Source organism: Heloderma suspectum, chromosome 6, assembly GCF_057233095.1.
Source record: "Heloderma suspectum isolate Gila_16-S chromosome 6, 16-S_ref, whole genome shotgun sequence".
NCBI classification, from domain to species: Eukaryota; Metazoa; Chordata; class Lepidosauria; order Squamata; family Helodermatidae; genus Heloderma; species Heloderma suspectum.
The window spans coordinates 63,070,989-63,088,407 of NC_139463.1; positions in this window are offsets into that span (position 1 = coordinate 63,070,989).

The window sequence follows — 17,419 nt, forward strand, 5'->3', positions numbered from 1 at the left end:
CTCATGCCGGGAGGCTACCACCTCATTTTGGCAACCTTAGCAAGCAGCTGGTGCGGAGCTGGATATTTCCACTGCTGTCACCCATTTTAGTCCACCTGGTGTTTGCTGAATTCAGGGATTCCTTGGGCCTAGCAGGGCCAGATCAGAGGTTTAGAAATTAAGGGCACAATCATATCGATTGAGCCTTTGATGATCATAAGCCTCCGAACTCAGAAGCTTATGATCCTCCAGCGCAGGGCGGGAGGAGCAGCAGAGGCTATCTTCGCCTCCCCGTCCTCTGATGGCCGAATGTTTGGCTAGGCTGGCTTTTTTGCTTCAGAGGGGGAGGGAAGGAGGCTGGGAGAGGCTCAGGATCGCTTGTATTCTGCCCTCTCCGGTTTCCTCCCCTCCCCACCCACCAAAACACCCCCTTTCCACCCTCTCCAAGGTTGCGTTTCTGACCCTGGAAAGCAACTGGCTGTAGCCCAATGCATTTGGCCAGCACGAGGTTGAGGAAGTCTGGGTTAGGAAGTTATACAGAGGTGACTCCAACATACTAAGTGCTTCAGGCAGGGGATTTGGGGGGCCATTAACAGCGGCAGAATAGGAGGTACTTCTGCCCCATAGGGGCACCTGCAAATAGGCCAGATAGTTCCTGGAACAATGGTCTTAAATTAAAAGCTGATTAACTTGGTTGATAGGGAGGGCCCATGGTTCCATGGCAGCAGGGCACATGCTTTGCATGCACAAGAGCCCAGCGTCAGTCTCTGGCCTGAGGCCTGTGTGTAGTCAAAAGGATCTCAAGTAGTAAGGCTGGCAAAGACCTTTGCTGGAGGCCTTGGAACAGGGCTATCTCCAGGGGTTGGTGAAGGCAGGCAGGCAGGCAGGCAGGCAGGCAGAGGTCTTGGCACTAACAGCACTTACTCACTGCCAAAGATGACCAGAGACAGCGTGCTTGAATTCCAGGTGGCACGCCCAGCGGTATGTACTAAACTAAAAGACAAGGATGTCCACTGGAAGCCATGGGAGGAAGAGCCATCCAAAAGCCCATACGAAGCAATGGGAGCGGACTATTGACTGGGCTCCCTGAAATCAATGCAAGACACAAATAAGATACTGATAAAGCAAGGAATAGATCCTGAGAGGAAACAGTTAGTTTCACAGAATCATAAACTCATAGTAGGGTTGGAAGAGGCCTACAAGGCCATCGAGTCCAACCCCTTGCTCAATGCAGGAATCCACGTCAGAGCATCCCTGACAGATGGCTGTCCAGCCTCGTCTTGACTGCCTCCAGTGTGGGAGAGCCCAGCGCCTCCCTAGGTCATTGGTACCTAGGGTCACAGGGATAGAAACGTCACAGGGTCACAGGGATAGAAACAAAATGAGGTGGTTTGCATTGCCCTTTCTGTTTTTTTATTTTAAATGTTAATTTTGATGACTGCTGATGTCCAGAAACTTGCCCACCTTCCTGGTTAAGGCCTACCCCTGCCCCCCAAAAAACTCTTGGAGCTGGCACTGCCTTGCGGGGTGTTTCCACACTATCACCTTCACTTCTTTTCCAACTTTGTTACGCTGTTTCCCCAAGTGAATTTTCTCTCATGCGTGTTTCCATGTCCCAAACGGACCCGGCCTATCATCCTTGTACCCTGGCAGGCTGCGATGTTTCCACAGAGCCTGAATCACGTTATTCTCTTGATGGCTGGGTGGAGCCTTTTTGGAGTGGGCTGGGTCTGCTTGCCCTGTCTGTTTTCCCGCCTCCTCCTGTTTCCGATTCCCCCCTCCCTTGCCCCCTCTGCCCCGCTGAAGTTTCCCGCTCTGGCCAGTTTCCTCCTTGTATTCCCAGCCCTTTTGTTTTGCTTTAGAGAAGGAGCGAAAAATCAAAGCGCTGTGTCTGGAGCATCCCGGCCCCCTTTAAACCTTCCTTGTTGCCCCTAAAACGGAGATTGAAACCACAATTGTGCATTAACAAAGGGGCAAAAAATCGAAGCCCTGTGTCTGGAGCATTCCCCCTCCCCTTTAAACCTTCCTTGTTGCCCCTGAAATGGGGATTTAAAGTGCAATTGTGCATTAATGAAGTGGCGAAAAATCAAAGCGCTGTGTCTGGAGCATCCCACACCCCTTTAAACGTTCTTTTTCGCCCCTAAAATGGGTGCTTGTGTGTGCATCTTTTCATCTCTGCCTGACTGCTCCCTCCAGGATCATCTCCCCCTCTCCTTCACACGACTTTGGTGTTCCCACCTTCCGGGGCGTGTTTCCAGGACAACAGAAGGAGAAGCTAATGGAGGGGGGCGGGGTAAAAAGGTCTTCCCCTTCTCCCCCACTTTCTCCTTTCCCCTGAAAGTCCAGATGCACCTGCATTTCAGGAGCAAGCCTCATTGAGCACAGTGGGAGTTACTTCCAAGTAGACACTGCCTGTCAGAGTAGACACAACTGGGTTAGATGACTCAATGGTCCATATAACCAGGGTGATGCTTTCCTGCCCAAGCCCTGCTGAAATGGCCAGGACCTGTGGACAAGCGCAGCAGTTTATTCAGCTCCGATTCATTCCAGCAAGGCTGGCACAGACAAACTTATGGTGGATCAGGTGTCCGCCGCGTTAAGTAGTAAGAAGGTGAGGGATGCCATTTGAATTTCTACTTTCCAGCATGAAAAACGTAATGGTCTGGGCAGGCCCAGACACGTCTTGAAAGCTGGGGGGGCAGGTTAACCAGAAGGGATTACATTCATCCACAGGGACCATCCTCACTTCCTGGGCCAAGGTGGAGTGGCAGAGGGTAGCAGGTTGTGCTAAGGAAGCAGGGATATATTGGCTAGAAACGGGGCAGAAGGTGACAAAGATGGTGTTAAAAAGTCCTTTCAAAGTGGGATACTTTGTGTGTGGTCCCTGAAGCCAAAAAATATTCACACTGAGGGTTGGATCCAGGATCTGCCTTCCGCAAGAGGAAGGGCTCCACTCCTGGAAAGTCCTTCTACCCAATTTTGGGGGATCCCCCTCCCCTTCACACCTCCCACGTTCAGTAGAGTCTCCTAACGGTGGCCCTTTTGAAGGGGTGGAGGCGCTGCTCTGGGAAGACGCGGAGTGGGGAAGTCCGCTTCCATCAGTACAGTTGATTCAGATCTAGATCCAATCATGCGATTTCCCAAACCAGCCGTGGTTGCTCGGTCACAGGGGTCAGGGCTCTGTCGAGGCATGCTGGTTCATATCTGCTTTTCCACTTCCCAGGCACCTTGCCATGACGCATGAGCCCTTCACAGGAAACATTCCCAAAATTGCCACGTTATTTTGTAGAAATTATTGTTCCTGTTCGTGGTCTTCCTGGGTGGCAGGCCAAAGGCATGCAGAAAAAGAGAGGTTAAAAAACTGGTGTTGCAATGAGGATATAGGCAGGGCAAAGTACTGGGAAAACAGATTAAAAGGTGTCTATAAAAGAGAGTGTTAGCAAGAAAGAAAAGACGAAAATTGCAAAGCAGAGAGAAGGGAAATGAAAAAATCAGACATCCTGTTTTCAAACATCAGAGATTATTCAGAAGTTTGAACATGCTAAAAAAATGTAATCCAGGGTCCACAGAGTTTATTCAGAGGTTTGAACATGCCCAAAAATGAAATCCAGGACATTTTGGTGTCTCAGGAGGAAAATCCAAATGGTACCAGCACTTCCAATAATTATCAGAAACAATCTACCAGAAAGATCTTTTCTGCAAGCTTCATTTTTAAATAAGTGGGAGCTGTGCTCACGAGTTACTCATTGCATATGAAAATAAATCAAAGATATTCAAAAATGGGATGGGGAATTTAATCTATTAACATGATTCTCAAATAATTCTTTGCAAGTCTCTCTCTACTTCTGTACAGATGGTCAAAACTTTCCAAGTTTAGACCATTCTATTAATCCAAAATATGTAATAAACCCAAAAATGTGTAAAACAAATATACAGGTAATTTTTGAATGTTTCCCAAACCATTAGAAAGCTGTGCTTTAACAGAGGTTCTTTCTGGTGCCAGTTAGCAAGATTTTAGCAGCTGATAAATAACATATAACTTCTGCCAGGGATCTATTTCATATCCTCATCTGGAATCCAATCAAAATCATCACAGGATCTAAGGGTAAGATAATGTCTCATGCTTTCCAAATAGTCTTGAGAGTTTCCTTCTAGATTTTTTCAATCATAGGGCAAGCCTGCCATAAAGGTCAGGTATCACCCATAGAGCCCAATCCTGTGCTTGTTTACATGGAACGGAACCAGACTGAGTTCAATGAGACCTTCAGTGCAATCCTATACATTTCTGCTCAGAAGTAAGACCTGTTGAGTTCAATGAGGCTTATTCCCAGGTAAGTGTATAAAGAATTGCTGCCTACTCTCCTCAGGAAATATCTGCATACAATTGCAGCCTCAACGTTGTCACACTTCCAGCACTTCCTATCTGCCTGTGCATCTTCCTAATTTTCCAGAGAGTATTATACCGTTGGGTGAAGGTGTCTCAGCTCCGAAGATTTCTGGATATTATCTGGATCCATTTCAACCTGGTTTCCAACCCTGTTTTGGGACCAAGTTGGCTTTGGGTGGCTTGGTCTAAACCAGGTAGGAGGCACTTCCAGATGAGGCTCTTATTGTGCAAACACATTGCCTCATTCATGGAATTTTGCAGGGTGTGTGTCCAGATGACGACGTCTTCAGTTCGTAGCCCTCCCATGTTTTCCTACTGCTTCTCCCATCTTTTTTTTTTTACAAGAAAAAAAATACAGAGGAAAATACAGAATAGCTGCACAATGCCTTTTAGTTTTTAGTGATAGGAGCCCTCCATCTGGATGCACCCTAGCAATATGTCCCTGTCAGTTCTGCTTGGTGGTCATTTAATTAAACATTCCAAGCTGTCCCAATAGTTATCTCATTTTCAAAGAATGTAGGTGCCACCCAGTTTTTCTAGGAGCCAGATTAAAGGGAGAGAGACAGGGAGACCTGGATGTGTCAGATGTGAGATCCAGAAAATACCAGCAAGAACAGATTTATTTTCCCACCTCCCCCCTACCCACAGAGATGCCAAGGCTCCAAGATGTCCGATTGGAGGGTCCATATTAGCGCAATATCTTTATTAAGCCAAACAAAATGTCACAAAATAGTGTGCAAGCTTTCATCTTCACTGGAACTTCATCAGGCTAGATGCTTAAACAAAGCACACTTACTTGGGAGTAAGCCCCATTGAACTTAATGCGGTGCTCTGAATCAACAGAGGACATTGCTTCTGAGCTTGGTGGGGTGGGGGATCAGATGTGTCTCCCTTTGTTGCAGGGAGGCATTTTACCCTCTTCTCCCTCCAACTGAGAAATGTGCTCAAGCATTTACATGGCAGACACCTGGGAATCGAGAAAAGTCCTTCCTCCGCAAGGCTTGAGCAGAGGCAAGAGTTGCAGTCGGCAGGCGATTCTTGCCCTCGCGCCTGTCAAATCTGCTCCTGCACGCCCCGCTCCATCCTCAATGCCTTCGCCATCCTGACCGCGCTTGCCCCCAGCAACTGAAAACAAATGCCCACAGCAGGCAGGCAGAGCGGTTTCTCCCGCTATTGGAGAATTTGACGGGGAGGTCATGGCGCTCCTGTTCCGTGGGCTGGAAAAGATACCACATTTATTGCATTTGGGGAAAACACGGGATAGGCTGGGTGAAATTGCGGGAGACACCCTGGAGGGTAACGGCATCATCTAAAGAGCTGGCAAACGTCCGTGACAGAGCCATCTCAATAGCAGGATAAAAGCTCTGAGTGATGAACCCCTTAAAATGGAATGTGGGAGAAGGTAGCAGATATTCAAATGAGGCTCCACTCCGTGCTGTTATGGTTTCAGGTTGCACCAAGGGCTGTTCTAGGATATTAGATATTGCACCTAGGACTGTGCAAGGCTATTGACTTTTTTTTTTTTTTTAACCTAGTACAACACCTAAAATTAAATCCGTCTAGTTTCTCTCTCATTCTGTTTTCCGCCTACCATAGAACCTGTGTTTCACCCATCTCAAGGTTGGAGATGAATCTGCATAACAGCCTGGATTTTGTATTTTTTAAAATGGGGGGATCAACCAGTGCATGATTCTTCATCCCAGCAGGCAACTTTAAAGGCCCACAGTTCCAAGACAACTTCATTTTTAAGGCAGTGGTGTTATCTCGGGCAAAAAAGCCTCTATCAGTTTGAAGAAACTGGGAGAAAACTAACAATTACAGGTGTGCATCAGATTCAGCCAGATCTGAATGAAATCAGGCTGGTTCACACTGGGGAGATGGAACCAAAGCAGGGCTCCACTGAAGCAACTGAATCTGATTCTGAAATCTCCAGAAGATTCAGGATTTGGAGGGACCCAGTGCGTCGCCCCAAACTGATATATTTCTCCCCAAGCTCTCCATATAAAAAAAAAAAAAAATGCCAAGGGCGAGAGCAGGGAGGAAGAGGGTGTGTGTGTAGCTTTGTGACCAGCAGCTCGAGTTTCTGAGCAAGGAATAGTTTTACACTCCTGCACTCCAGTCCTGAGAGGGGTGAACTTGCAGGGGCTTCAGCACTTACTCAGACTTCAGTTACCTGGAAGGAGGGCACTGGAGACTTGTGGTGTTTCTTTTATAAAGGTTTATTTACACTGTGCTCAGGATGAAGGCCTGCAAAGACAGAACTCCAAGCAAACCTCGCTTCCTTTCAGCTGCCCAGCGGATCTTCACCTGAAAGACAAAGCTTCTCTCCCTTTGTCTACGATTCAGCCTTCCCCCAGATTCATTTCCTCCTACCCCCTCAGGCCTTGTAGGACAAAGGGTACCACTTCAAGAGGCAGAGGTGTTGGGGGGAAATCCTCAGTCTCTTTGTACTCAGCAGCACTGAATTGTAAGGGATCCCCAGAGGTAATTTAAACTGACCCTGAACATATAACACTAGTTTTACAAGAGCTCTTCAAGCCAAGTACTTTGGGGGAGGGATGCTGAAGTAATATATTGCAGGACTGATCTAGTGTTCAGTGCGAGCTTGCTGGTTCCCTCTCTCGCAGGAGCAGGAATAGTAAAAGAGGTTTGGTGGAGTCTGTGGAATCTGGAAGGGTGTAGCAAATAGGTGCTTGCTTGGAAAATGCTGGATGTTCAAATCCACCTGCCACTGCCACTATATACTCCACATCCATAATCCATCCCTGTCCAATTGTACTTTCTCAACTGGTGTTAACTGAGCAGAAAACAAAAACAAAATCTTAAACTGTTTTTCATTCATCATAACTCCCTGGCCCTTGCACCTAATGGCTGCAGATTTCTTGCCTCGAGACACCTTTGTAACACATGCCATTTTCATACAGATTGCCTCCCCGCAAAAAAAACATGTGGTAAGGGGAAGCGAATAACCTCCCTGCCCCCCATTTGAACACTCCCTTTCCACAAAATGCTGTACATATCTTTCTGAAATTTTGCATTTGTTTTTTAACTAGGTCCACCTCTATGCAGAAGTTTCATTTTCATAATTGCCTACAAAAAAACCCATAGTGGGATAAGAACATCCTTTTTTGGAAACCCCCAAACTGTAAAAAGGCTGCTCTTGCACAAAACCTCCTGAACCTATCCTTCTGAAATTTGGCAGGTTTTGATTCCTTCAGAAGGGGCAACTAACCCAGCAAATGTAATCCATTTCTGCCAAGAAATGAATTTATTGACAGTTCCTGTAAGAAAAAATTCAAAGGCATAAAGCACACAAACCCCTTCACCTATTTATCTGAAATTTGGTAGACATGTTCTACCTTACCTACAAATTTCATCCAATTCTGACAAACTGAGGAAACCATGTACAGAGTGGCCCAAAAGTAGGTATACAGTTGTTTAGAATGTTGATGGGAGGGGGAGAAATTTTCAGTCTTCCAGTACTGCTTTAGAATCCACGTTCTTTGTTCTTGACTCAAGTTCGCTGCCATCATTCACAATATCAGTAAAAAAACAACAACTAAACAACTGTATACCTACTTAAGGGCCTCACTCCCCTCACTCTCTATACTTAACTGATTTAACTGTCACTCCCTCTTCCCAACTGTCATTCTGACTCCACCCACACATCTTCTACTCACACATTCTCTCCCCCTCCCATCAACATTCTAAACAACTATATACCTACTTTTGGGCCACTTGGTATATGGTTATAAAGATTTGATTTCCCATTACAGTCAGTGGGAGATGTGGAGAACCTGTCTTGGTGGGACCCTGTACACCAGGGCAATCCCTCCTCTAACACCAAATATGGAGGATCACCCCTCACCATTGGGCAATCCCTCCCCACTTCACTTCCACTGCCACCATTAAAATACACCACTTTATTTAAAAATACACACACACACACACACACACACAAGGTAGCTGGTCATTAGATGTGACACAAAACTGGTCAGAGGTACCAGGAAAGTAAATAAAGATATACAGTATTTTATTGAAAAGGAATTAAACAAGAACGCGTATTAAGATTGCTGTTGTATAGGGTTTCTTTGCAGTTACTTTTACCACTAATCAGATGTGACTGAACACTAACCAGTTCCTAACCCTAGCCAAACGTACGCCAATTCCCCAAGCAAACTCCACCCCAGTTGCCTCACAGGCCTTGCAAGGCAGGGTTGGACTTCCTCCTGGAACCTTTAAAGCAGTTCGCCAGGCTTCCCCGGAAGTCTCCACTTTGGTCCAGCAGCTGCTCAGTCTTCAGACCACCACCAGCGGTCACTCGGGCTTCCGCTCCTTTCCTCCAACAGCTACTCCAAGAGCGTTCCTCTCTCCTCACTGGCAGACCTCCTTCACCTTCTGCCTCACGTGCTCTCAGTTGGCTTCCCAGTCTTGCAGCTGCTCTTCTTCCTGGCCAATGTCTCCCTCCTCCTGATGACCCTTCCTAAGGCGAAACTGCCCAGGCAAACTCTCTCAGAAAAACTCCCCCTGATGCCTCTCAACAGCTCCTTATATTTGCTCCGGTCCAAACCCTCCAGCCAATCAGCTTTTGTGTGGCCAACCTCTGTTCAAACTCAGGAGCAATGGGCGTCTTTAGAACGTTCAGCTGTTCTCCAATCAGGAACCAAGTTCGATCCTACCTTCCCACATATAAAGGCGGTAGTTCTGTAACATGGCACACTATTTACTTGATTGTCACCTATACTCAAGTTGTAGGGAACACTATTTAGCCCTATTCCTGACCCACATGAGAGATTGGTCAGTGAAGGATAAATTTTATATCTCTTATGAAGCTCTAATTTCTTTGTGTCCCAGAGGGTTGCCCTTTTATCAGTCAAGGCAGCCAGTATAAGGGAAAAGGAATTGGAAAATGGTCTGGTTGATAGATTCAAACGAATGTGTGGGCCTCATGTATTGTTGGTTTTATCCTGTGTTCGTTTTGTCTTTCAGGGCTTTTTGGCATAATGTAATAATGTTAATATAATGTATTAATGTTTAACGTAATGTTTAATTCTAAGGTAATGTTTTTAAATTTAAGATTTTCAATTTAAAAGCATTAAATTTAAATTCTTAAATCTAATGTAAAGTCTTTTTTCCTATTTTTATTGTCATGCTTGAAATGGTCAGACGACTTGGTCTATAAAGTTTATGCAATTCAATTTATATATATAAAGGCAGAAACTAGGCTTCAGTTCCCATTTCGTGGTAGCTGTGACTGCCACTTTACTCTCCTCAGGCACAAGCCTTCAGGAAAGGGCACACATTTTCCTTCTCCTGTAACACATTCAGTCCTTCAGTGATGGAAATAAAACACAACAGTTACATTTTTTCCTCAGTTTTACCTCAGGTTCTTTACGGAGGCATGAAGATGTGGATTTCCGAACCAAGATTTGGATTCGGACCAGAGTCGGAGCAGGTGGCATCTGAATCAGTCTGAGCCAAATCAGGCTGTTTTCTGTATCACCAAACTGGGGTCATATTTGAATCTACACACTCCAACTAGTAATGATGGCAGACCTTGGAGGGCACTCCAGTTTGGCTTTCTCCACAATAGGATGCAGGTTCATGTGGACCATCATCATCCAGAGAACAGTCAGGAAATGGGATTTGCAGCAATGTTGCTCCCCCTGGAGCTCACAATCAGGGACATGGCCGCAATAACAGCTTCCAAATTTGCTATCAAATCTTAGGCCCAAAGACTCCTGGGCATGGTCCTATGCCTCTATTTCAACAGCCGCCACAAAGATTTGAGAGATTCCAGGCCCCCTCCTCTTCTTGCTTGGAACCACGTACCCCATTCCCAGGAGCCACCAGATCAGCAAATACCAAGGTCCAGGTGGACCCATTAATTAATTACCCAGAAACATCCAATGATCAGAGGGAACAAGGCAGGCAGGGTTATGGAAAACCTTACCCATTGCCACCCTCTTCTGGAAGATACAGTTGGACTAGTTTTCAGATGATAAGCTTGGTTTTAAACTGTGTACATTTTTACTGAGAAGGTTTGATATAACGTTTATGTTGCTTTCCAACTTTACCGCAGGGTACGAGTGAATACTTATTGGCTTGTGTGAAATATCTAATGAAACAGGAATATTGCTCTGTCTTTACTGTGTGTGAGTTTATTGCATTACGTTGTTCCTGGTGTTCTGTCTTAAGACTGTGACTATATGCAAACTCCATGGTTTCAACATCAGTCAGCTCCCTCCCCACCCCTCCACTGCTTTGTTGAATCATCTAGCCTGATTAAGAGTTATCGAGACCTCAAAAGCTTGTGTACTATTTTGTTACATTTGGTTTGTCTAATAAAGGTTGATCAGGATCTAGTTGCAGCACTTTGAGTAATTTCAAGTAGATAAGGGGTTCAAACCCCCTATTGTTTAACAACAGCAACCAGCACCACAAACTGGGTGCCCCCCCCCAATTAGGCTGCTGAAATGAAGAAAGCTTTAGAGGCGGGCATCATGAGCCCCCTGGCCTTTTTTGCGGCCCACCCTCAGCCTGGTACCACCAAATTTGCTGCAGAGTCAGCAGCACAGCAGCCAAAATAGGGCTTGTATTAAGGAAAAGCAAGGTTTGCTGCCAAAACTTGGTGGCATGGCAGCAGAACAGGGAAAGATCAGCCCTTTTTTGCTCCCCTGCTCCTTGTACCTCCCCATAACTAGCAAAATCAGACTTAGGCAAACAGTAAAAATTAGTTATACAAAATACGGTGTATTACGTATGCTATTTTCTTTTCCTTTTAATAAATTGATGGCATATCTGCACAATTCTGATCTAACAAAAGTATTGCATTTTATTTTAAATGGGGCTGTTTAGCACTCTGAGTGTCCGGGGGGAGCACCAAGGCTTTCCGTTAAAAATGAGTTTCACAGCCAACTAACAGCAGAGAAAATCAAGCCTGCAAGTTTTCAAGCTGAGTTGTGAAACTTGACTAGATCATGTTGTAGACCAGAGATCAGGCATTCTTAGGGTGCTTCCAGACATGGCTTTTATCACACCATCACGCTGTCTCATCCATGGAATGTTACGGTGTCCAGGCATCTTCCACTCATCCCCCCCCCCACCTTTTCTCACCACTCCTTCCATCTTTTTCCTTACTGCAGAAAACCCATTAAGGAAAAAAGATGGAATAACAGCACAATGATAGGAGTCTTCCATCTGGAAACATCTTCAGAGGGAATCAATGGGACTCACAGCTGGATTTGTAACCATGTTTACTTGGAAGCTAGCTTAGTTGCAATCCTCTAGGCCTGTGCTGCATGCACAATTTTTAAAAAAATGTTTTAAAAGCTCTGGAAATGTGGAATTGTGCTATCATGGAATAATACAACCATTTAAAATGATAATAATTAGGTGCATTTATACATTTTTTTGGAGTATGCAAAAGAGGAGTTTTCTTCTTGCTTGCTGAAAGCTGTTGAGCAAGCCGGGCATTACACAAGCAATCAGCGGGTTCAAAATGTCGGGAAAAGAGGGGTAAGAGAAGGAAAAGGGGAGAATGGAACAGCAGCTGCACAAAGTCACTGAAGTGTGAACCACTCTTAGAGTGGGACAAGTGCATTACCTGCATTCAGAACTTTGTTCCTTACAGAGTGGCTGGCTATACTGTAACATTTGGGCACAGGTGAGAGATTCCTTTGATTGGGCATTTGCAAGTGAAATGGATGGATTTGCAACCCAATCATAACGGCTTTTACTCAGAAGTAAAGCTGCAATCCTCTTGCCCAGTGCTGCACTTAAAAAAAAAAAATCACAATTGTGCAACTAACAATTTTAAAAAATCAGGAGCGTTAGTGCTGAATGAACACCCCCTCCCCCCAGCTAAAATAGTGTCGAGAAGCTCCTGCTTCAAAATGTTGGGAGAAGGGGTGGTGCTTCCCATCAGGGGTGGGGAAAGTGGAGGGGACAACACTGCCTACTGGCTATGTCCTACCAAGCATGTGGATGAAACATGGGAAGATGCACACACCAAAAAAGTACGAGAGCTCTTGAAGTGTGAGTGGTCAATTGGAATTTTGCTGGTAGCTTATAGTGGGAGCCTTCTGTCTGGAAGCACCCTCAGGCACAGCTGGTTTGAAGGAAATCTGCCCCTCATGCCAAGGAGGGGGTCACTAGTCCAATGGTAACCCTTTGCTTTCTTCCTTTGAGATGAACTGTCCCTTCCCTTCCCAGCATTGGCTGAACTGTTATGGCATCACAGAATGGTCACAAAGGTTCCTTTTTTGGAACGATCAGCTACGGAATGATGGAAGTTAGTCACTGCTATGAAAGGAAGAAGGTCAGTTCGGCTGGGGAGGCAAGGAAAGATGGATTTCGCGTATTCGATCGACATCATAAGCACCCAAATGGATTAGAGACGTTAGAAAAGGTGGCTACCATGCAACTGTTCAGTCTGCTCATTCTTGTCTGCCTCCTCCAAATGGTCACATCCTGGTTCTCCACCCCACCCCACACAATGTTGAGGCATTCTCTTTAGCAAAGAATCAAAACGAGCATGGCACCTCACCCTGCCTCGAACCTCTCCAGCACGCATGGGCTTCTTTGAATTCTTTCCTCTCTTCTTGCCAAACTGTGCCTTGCTGACGTACTCTGCAGGCCAAATTCTTAGAAAGCAAGGAGGAGGAGTGTTCCTTCTGCTTTCTGCAGGCCCCGATGGCACCCACAGAAGTCACACTTCCGTGCTGAGCGGCTTGCTTTCCACAAGGCAGGTTGGGACATTGCTAGGCAAGCGCCAACAGGCAAGCTTGAGACTGGAGGAAAGTCTTGTGTTGCAAGATGATGGGAAACATCTGCAGCTGCCACCCAGGAGAGCCCAGCTTGCCTGCAACCCACCACTGCTTCCACTTTGGGTCACTGCCAGACTTGTGACTTTGCCCACGCCCTGGGAAAGTATAAGTCAGGAGGCTGGCAGTGATGACAGCAATTGCATATTTTCTGAAAATCCCACCATGGCTTTCAGTGCTCTACAGCTATGAGTTTCTGTCTGCATGGACCACTTTGTAATAATTCTCAGGAAACCCACAATAAGAAGGTAACTAGGGTTCACCCCTGGCAGTTTCCTTTTCTCTCTGGAAGAAGGAGGAAAGTGAAACTAGGCAAAAAGTCAATTCATTTGCCCTTAGAGGGCTCTGTCAGCATTTACATGCACTTGCTCCTTGGGTGACCTTGGGCCAGTCACTACCTCTCAGCCTACAATCCCTCATGGGGTTCCTGAGAGGCTAAAATGGGACAATGACCATGCATGCCACTCTGAGCTCCATGGAGGAAGGGCAAGATAGTCATGTGATTAAATAAGTCCAAAATTGTTACTAATCCAGAAACGTTTTTACTATGCTGCCCGCCTAATATAGGAACCTGTCTTAAATGTTAGTCCTTTCAGGCAGGAAAAAAGACCCCATTCTATTCCAGTTTACAAAAGTCCCCATGCCTGGCCATCTGGATAGACTGTTTAAGAAATATATAAAGGGGCAGGGGGAAATAGCTAAATACCTTAGAGACCAGTCAAACTCAGAACACCCTTCTGTCTCAAGGGTGTTTTGAGTTTTCAAAAAGGTGACAGAGCTGACAATCTTTTGGCTGGCTGCTTTTTGTCTAATGCTTAACACAAGTATGATGAGCCGGACAGCGCTGTACCAGCTCCATCTGATACGGCAGCTGTGCCCCTTCCTTCCCGACCATCTGCTGCCATCGGTAGTACATGCCCTGGTCTCCTCTCGTCTAGACTACTGTAATGTGCTGTACGTGGGGTTACCCTTGAAGACGATTCAGAAGCTGTAGCTGGTGCAGAACACAGTGGTTCACCTGATTAAAGGCAGCCGCCAGTGAGATCACATCATTCCGGTGCTGAAGGAGTTGCACTGGCTACCAGTTGTTTTCTGGGTCAAATTCAAGGTGTTGGTCTTGACCTTTAAAACCCTATACAGTTCCGGTCCAGCCTATCTCAAGGAGCGCCTCCAGCAACACCAGACAGGCCACTCAGCAAGATCAGCCTCGGCTGGCCTTCTCTCTGTCCCATCAGTCGGGACAGCTAGGCTGGTGAGGACGAGGGAGAGGGCCTTCTCTGTGTTGGCCTCCACTCTGTGGAACTCCCTCCCTAGGGAACTCTGCCGTGCCCCCTCTTTAATGAGCTTCTGCCACGCGTTGAAAACGTGGTTGTTCAGGCAGGCATTTGGGGTGGGTTAGGGAAATTTTAGAAAACGATGTTTTAATGTGTAATTTTATTGTTTTTAAACTGTTTGTATTATTGTACATCACCCAGAGTGGCCAGCTGACCGGCCAAATGGGCGATTAAGAAATTGAATAAATAAATAATAAAATTCCTGTGATAAAAGGCCCCGGAAACAATATTTTCACTCAATGGACATAATTCTGAGAAGTTTGCTATGTGTTACACCCATGTTTAGAGCAGCCTTCCCCCTCACTTGGTGCCCTCCACAAGTTTTGGACTACAACTCCCAGCAGTTCCAGCCAGCATGACCAGTGTTCAGGAACGCTGGGAGTTGTCATCAAAGTCCATGGAATTATTAAAAGGCTGAATAACATTACAAACAAAACAGGCAGGTATGTTTACCAGCCAAATTCTTAAAGAGCAACATTCAAGATGGTCCACACAATTCAATATAATGATTGCCTGCCTGGTTCATTTGCCCTCTCTATTGAACCCTTTGTAGAAGCCATCAGACATGACCACACAGTAGCTAGCAGTCAAGGAGATTTCTCAAGTTTTGAGGCTATTTGGAGGAGGCTTGCTTGCATGTTTTTAAAAGGATTTTTTGACCTGAGGAATCCAAATTTGACTGTATCTTATCAATACACTTTAGCTTTGACTTTAAAGCCAGGGTGGCAGTGGATGGCTGATGCTAATTCCTTACCAACAGAAACTTGCCCTTGCAAGCAAGCTACACTGCTTAACCAATTTTTACGAAATGTTGAGGGCAAGCTAATATTAGGTTTAACAGTTATTCCAAAGATTTTTAGAAGTTTAAGTAGTAAAATTTCAAAATGGTGGCCAACTGAAATGTATTTGGGGTGACAGTGCAAAATCTGTATAAAATGTACCATGAAGCGAAGTGTGCTAGTCACAGAGCATTAAACAGTGCATAGTTCAGTGTATAAACCAGCCTTCTGTGACATTACGATGCTGAGAAAATGGAAATGGTCAAAATGGATGCCAAGATCACTATATCTGAATTAAAACAGAAATATTAATACAGGTCATAAATCCATCTGACTGTAACTTACACAACTCTTTATGGCTTCATTACTTTTATATCTACTTTTTATACCTGCATGTTAAATACGGAGAGCGTTTATGCCAGTTCATCATAAGCTTACAAGGGCAATCTTATGACCAACAGCAGGAAGAACCTGTGGCATAGCTTCTGCTGCTTCCTTTGTTCAGCCAGCTCACTGCAGTTAGTGTTGGGAGACGGGAGCAGATCTTGGGGGCCTTTTCACCAGCATAAGCCTTTAAAAACAATTCCGCTCCCACTGATATCAAGGGGGGGATGAACTATGCCAGCTCCAGGGAACCAGTGTTTCTGAGGGTTTTGCATAGGCCCAAGATTAGGAACCTATGGCCCTCCAGCTGGTGTTGGACTCCAACTCCCATCTGCCCTAACTATTGTCCAGGGTGTCTGAGGCAGAAGGGTGTTAGAGTCCAATAGCAATTGGGGGCCCACGGGTTCCACATCCCTGACGAAGTGCGATGTTCCTTTTACATTCTTATCACACTCTGGAGCCTAGGCATTGCAGACGGGAACACTCCACATGCCGAAGGCCTCCGGCATATCCCATTCCCTGGATTTATGACTCTGGCATCTATCTTACCTTGCACTAGGAACATCAGTCAACTGTTGTCTGAGACGACAATCCTTGACCTTGGTTGCAATGTTGTGTGCTTTATAGCCCCTTCATTCGTTTTTCCAAAGCCCCTCCAACTCTAGGAGGTGAAGTTACATAAGAATTGGATGACCAGCCATGCTGCTGTTTTTATCTCATTTGCAGGAAATAAAGAGGAGAGAAGCCAGAGAGACGTAAGTAAGCATTTTCCAATACAGACTGTAACCGCCTTGTCTTGACTCAGCCTGAGATGATTTAGTACATACCGCTTCAGTGCAAAAACTGGCAGTGATGTTCTGCACAAGGATCTGGGCCCAGTCACTGCTTCCTCATGCAGCCAAACAGGAAGGAAACATGATCCAAGCTCCAAGTGCAACATGTTCTCCATAGCCACTAAAGGCTCTTTTAAATGTTTCACCAAAGCCAACCAAGCAAAAGGATGTCCATCCTATCGAGTTCGAAGCGCAATTCCCGTCAGACCTCCTCATCCGGACTGTACGTCAGCAGGGTCCTGTTTGCAGGGGCTGGCCGATCCTTTCGGGCTAGCTGCCCGCTGTTTGGCTGGCTGCTGCAGATATGGAATGTTGCCAGGCTCCTGCCAAACAAACAGTCTGCAGTCTGACTGGAAACCCTGTGAGTCCATAGTTTCTCTTTGTTGCCTTCTCAGTTTATCTCAGGCCATTCCAAGAGGGAAAGCTGAGGGGTTTTCCCTGTTCCATGCTTATGTCAGGGGTTTTGTCACATTCACATCCAGAATGCCTCAGACACTGAATTACATGGGGAATTTTTCTTTCTTTCTTTCAATGATTCACATAGGTGTTCTCAGTCCAATGTACAAGAGATGCTATGACACCCACGATGTCTTGAACAAAGGGGTGTATCTGCAAATTGCACTCAGACATGACTGGTACTGTAGTTATGTCCCATTGGAGGATTATAAGTGGTTTATACACTCCACCTAAGAATTTCCCCCTTCTATCTGTACTTCCAAACCACAGATGGGGTATTGGGGAAAGCAGACTGAGCCCCAATAACATTTCCTTTGGTGGCACTTTGGATATTACACAGAAGTGTCGGGGGGGGGGAGCGGGGGAGGGAAAATGAATGCACAAGTGATTCACATATATTCTTTCCATGCTTCTGGTTAATGTCCAACACAGTAACTTGACA